The sequence below is a fragment of the Pelmatolapia mariae genome, linkage group LG10_11 (genome assembly GCF_036321145.2).
Source record: "Pelmatolapia mariae isolate MD_Pm_ZW linkage group LG10_11, Pm_UMD_F_2, whole genome shotgun sequence".
Lineage (NCBI taxonomy): Eukaryota > Metazoa > Chordata > Actinopteri > Cichliformes > Cichlidae > Pelmatolapia > Pelmatolapia mariae.
The window spans coordinates 64,443,106-64,448,401 of NC_086236.1; positions in this window are offsets into that span (position 1 = coordinate 64,443,106).

The following is a 5,296-nucleotide window of genomic DNA, read 5'->3' on the forward strand; positions in this document are numbered from 1 at the left end:
GAAGGGCTTGTTGTGTGTCTCCAGCAACAGGCTCACAGAGGGAGACCAAGATGATGACAGATGTCAGCAAACTACACTCTGCAACTGTCCTGTGAACAAACAGCCGACAGACGAGATCCAATATACCACCAAGCAAGACTGACTGCACGGGGTTTAGCACTTTAAAAAGCTGTCAAACGCTGTCATAACTGACTCCTGAAGTCAGTTATGTTTTTATAGAAAAAAAAAAAGATGAAGACCGGGATGAGAAATATTTTCTGAAAAGATATTAGAAATTATCTTAAAGGAGGTTCGAGCTACCCTTTTTAAGGGGAAAAGAATTACACTTACTACAAAGCTCCATAATCAACAAACCTTTGGAAATACAATAACTGTGTCCCGGACCCAGTTATTGGACTGCTTTGTACTTCTGAAGCACAGGTCATGTATCACAATTTGCCAAGGGCTTGTTTTTTTTTAAAGTGCAGTGATCCATGGGACCTGAAGAAGTTCATGTACTCTCATCTATTCATCAGCAGCACTAAACAACTAAACTGCCCAAATAAAATGCACACGAGGTAGCTGCGTGAATATCCGTGACTACCTGAGCCGATAATGACAAACAATAAATGAGAAAGGACCCTGCACAAGATGGACTCGGCCCCTGGGAGCAGTTATGAACGATGAAATTAGCAGCAGGGGTGGTCTTGATTTACTTGGAGCTATTTATTTTGTGCCTTCTGTTTACAGATGCCTCTTATGACACTTCTCAATTAAAGGGATTCGCTCCAGTGGTGCTGGGAAATAATGCTCTGCTTACTATGAGGGGGATCCCCCCAAATGGATGGGCGCCTATTAATTAAATGCTTTTATGTGACTTAAATGACTTGGAAAATAATCATACCCATGCACGAATGAGGTCAGCACAAAAAAAAAAAAAAAAGCCTGAGCCGCCGCACTTTCTGCTGAAAAAGCAGTGTAACAATTTACGGGTTCATAGACGGCTCATTAAAAATGAAAGAATGTCATTATTAGCTTTATTATGTATTTATGCTTTTTTTTTCCTTTTTAAACTCAGGGGGTATAATTTTATATTGATGATTTAAGTTGCACTAATTGATATCAGTGGTGTTGTTTCGTATGTTTTATTTAATACTGATATAGTTCTGTTTCTCCTAACAGAACCAACAGCTCGGGCACTGTATTGCACCAAATGTGTAACAAAAAGTTAATTGTGTCACATAAATTTTGTGCTGGCTAAAAGTTCAAAGGGTTTAAAATGTCACATCCCGAGCCTCCAGCAAAACCATTTACCGCTAGTATGCATCTGTTGCAAGATTTTTTTAAAAAACAGGGCATGTGTTTGTGACCTTTTTATTATTATTAGCAGACAAAAAGTGGATATGGGAATCAAAGCCTCAGGTTAAGAAATTGAAAAGTCTCTTTTATTCCCCTGGAACTTATTTCGCATTACGAATACAAATCACAGAATATCCCCAACTCTGTTCTTTAATATTGAAATGAATAAGCTCAGCGTTTGAAACCAACATGAAAAACTACCCAGCGCATATGGAAGCTCCAACCAGACATCTGGAGCACCATAATTCCTTTGGTTCTTGTTTTGGAAAATGAATGCTTGTAAACAGTTCATACAGATGTTCCAAGTGAGATGATAAAAGTACAGTATTTATCATGAGAAGAATTTGTATATATTTGGGATTAATGAACAGATTTGTATTTTTATTTTATCAATAAAAATAAAGATATTTTGCTACTGCGTTTGTCATCTCACTAGACAACACTTTTCAAGGACTGTTCACAGCCAAATGCACCCTCACAAACACATGAGGATTTTGGATTTCCAGTGCAAAAATACCTCCTGTATGCATGCATGTTGACAGTAAGTCAATCCATATAAGCGCCTATTTATTCTGGTGTTCTTCTGTATCACAGAGCTGTTTGCAGTCTAGCCATATTTCTGCTCACTGTGTCTATAGTGCTAATTATTCATGGCGCCTGTGTATACCGAGTGCTGTTGTTGATTCTGCTCAGATAAATCTGTTCCTTCGGCTTGCTGTGGAGGTGCGGAGTGTGTGTTTGGATCACAGCTCCATCAGTCTCCCAATCCCCTGCTCCCACTTGTACGTCACCTCTGATGAACAGGCCTGCTGCTCACTATTGGAGACACTTCACGGTAGTCTAGCACTGTAATGAGTGGAGATGGAGTGCATTTGAGTACCTGGTACCAGAATAGGTTACACCATTGCCTACCGGTTCCAGATGAAAGCTGTGATTTATGAAAAGTTTGGAGCAGTTTTACAAATGAAGTACTTTGTATACTATGCTACCCCTGCTATCTTTGGAGGGATGTGTGTTGTTTATGGGCTAAACAGCTCAACGGAAATTGCAAGACACTGTGGAGTGTTCGAACACGCAGCACAGTAAACCTCAAAAGCTTATGTCGCCACCTTCCCTGGGCCAATTTGCATGTAAATCTGCTCGTGTTGTTTTAGTATACTGATTTAAAGTGATTTACTGTGACTGCCGCAAGTAATTGTAATTGTTTACGCATCCCTTTGGTGGCATAAATTAAAGGAAAACATAGCTCAAGTGCTGTGTGTGCAAAGAGGGCATTTTTCTGTATTGACGAATGCTCGTTGTTGAGTGTGTCAAATTGCAGCAGCGAGCTTTCCTGACTCAAGTGTGTAGAGAGCCAGTGTTGATTTTACTCTGGAGACTGCAGCAGATTTGCCCAGAAAACCTTAATGCCACAAGATGGCCAATATAATCCTAATCCAATCTTAATTTAAATTCAGCGCAGCTCAGCAGGCATGCATATTTTTGTATATTTGATGACATTTTATAGTTTGGAAATAACAGGGGAATGGCCATAAAGCCCAGACCAAATTTAGTTCAATTAAGTAACCTCTCAGAGTGAATAAAAATTGATGATACCTCCTTTCTTTTGTTCACAGCATTGATGGTGATTTATTCCAGCACAAGGCGAAAGAAAGAGGCCAGGCACGGCAGTCCTCATAAGACCGTATGATCATTGAGATGAGCTGCAAAGCCCGTTGAGATCAATGCTGTTCATCCCTCTCAAAGTGTCCTTGGGCAAAACACTGAACCCCTGCTGCTGTGCGTTGACCCCTTCGGTGAAACAGCATGTGAATATGAGTGTCAGAGGAATACGAAATGAAACAAATTTATGATTAAACTTTGCACACAGGATAACTGAAAAAGGCTATGAGTCTAAATTTATGACTCTAGACTGTCCCACAGTCATCTATCCTTGGAAAATGTCCTTGACCAGGACAGTGAATCCCCAGCAGTTCACTAGCTGTAAATTGCTCTAGACGGGCGCGTCTAAAATGTAAATCATAAGTCGAAACTGCACTGTGTCAACTACAGACTCCATGCCTCCACCTAACCCACAAGGGGGAGCCATGTGAGAAGTTTTTTTTTTTTTCACTTCTATTGATCACTTTCTACCACTTTTCTTCCTCCTCAAGGCCTTCGCCATCTGTGCAACTGTGACAATGTGTGCTGAAATTAAATGCAAGCCAAAGGCAAAGTAATTTTTGTCTGTGGTCCAGCTAAGAAAATTAAAACACAATAAAAAAAATAGCTTAATATGCAGCATTAGGAATATCCTTACTTGTCACAGACTTGTTTACAGAAGTATAAGGGTGCCTGCTGCCTTCTGGGATACATATCAAATACAATAACTTCACAGACTTTTGTGTATCAGCGTAATCTTCAGTTTAATCAATTGAGCATATCGTGCTGTGTTTAATATTTTCGCCATGCTTTTGCTATCAAATAAAGACAGACTGTTTTATTGATATTTTCACAGTAACGTAAATCCAAAACAAGCCTGAATCATTGTAGAAATTCTGTATCTTAAAACCTATTCAACAAATCTTCTGTGGCATAAACAGACAGCAATGAAAAAAATCTATTTGTCGTAAATACCCTTCTATAAGAAGACAGACACATTCATGGACACTTCCCTTTTTTGAAGCAGAAGTTTCAGGGTAGAAATAACCTATAGTTTAGAGCTTTACCTTAAATGTTCATTAGAGATGCTGAGAATATTGCATGGGTTATGAAACTGAACATAAATGTCACCGTCTGCAAGAATGACACCAAACTTAACGTGTACAACATTTTCAAATGAAACGGAGGTTCCTTGTATGCAAGCTGCAACCAGGAGTGGGAGGTACCCAGAAGTAAGTGCACATTCATCTTTGGTGTTCAGAAAAAGCAGATTCTTCGAGTTGTTGTGCAGATAGTTCTCATAATTAAGTTATGAAAAATCCAACATCAGCAGAAAAAAAGAAAGATGATTGTGCAAAACTGAGCAGATGCGCAACTCAGTAAAACTACTTGTGAGCCAAGAACAGTGAAACATGCAGCACTGCAGATACTTGCTAGAGAGAGAGCTCTTTAACACAATGCTTTTTGATCCATATAATTTGTATTTAAAAACCTTTCCAATCATTTTCTAGGCACAAACGCTCCCTGAAAACATACTTCTAGGTGGAATTAAGTCTTCATCGCAGCGAAGACTGGCTTGAAATGTTAGAAATTAGAGTATTTCTCTATTGTTTTGGCACTTTTCTTGAAAGATTTTTGAAGTCATTGGCTACGTGCAGCAAAATACTAGATAAGATAAGCTGCAACCTTTAATTCATGTGTCAAAATCGAGTCCTATGTTACTGAATAACTAACCAAACTAAAAAAAAAAGAGTCTTTTTGAGACTGTGTGAACCATGGTGTTCATAATGTTCAGATATTTTTTTCAGAGTGACTTTTGTCCCTCATGTTCTCTCTGGCAGTGAATAGCTGCGATATCAGACTATTATTTTTCGGATTTTTTTTTCTTTTTTGAGAATGCTAATGTGATCTACACTGAATGCTCTTCAGAGGCCGATTTTAGGAGACAAAGTGTTACTTCCTGCTTTGTAAACAATGCACACTTGCCTAATGAGGAGGCTAATGAGAATGTTCATACAACACAGGATAATGCCAGAAATAAAAAGAAAATGCACAAAGCACTGCATGGAACAAAAGTGTCTAGATCAACTATATTTTGACAGTTAGATGTTGTTTTCTGCATGTGATTGCTTATATTTTGCAGAGTAAAACTATCGCGCTGTGGCCAGCATCAGGGATCATCTGAGAACTGAGCCAAAGCAAGTGAGAAAAACTGTAAAGCAAGGCTGACTGTATATATATAATGGCCACAAGTGACATTTGCAGAGGAAAAAGTAAATGCCAAAATGTAGTGTGCACAAGCAGAAAGTAGTCATAA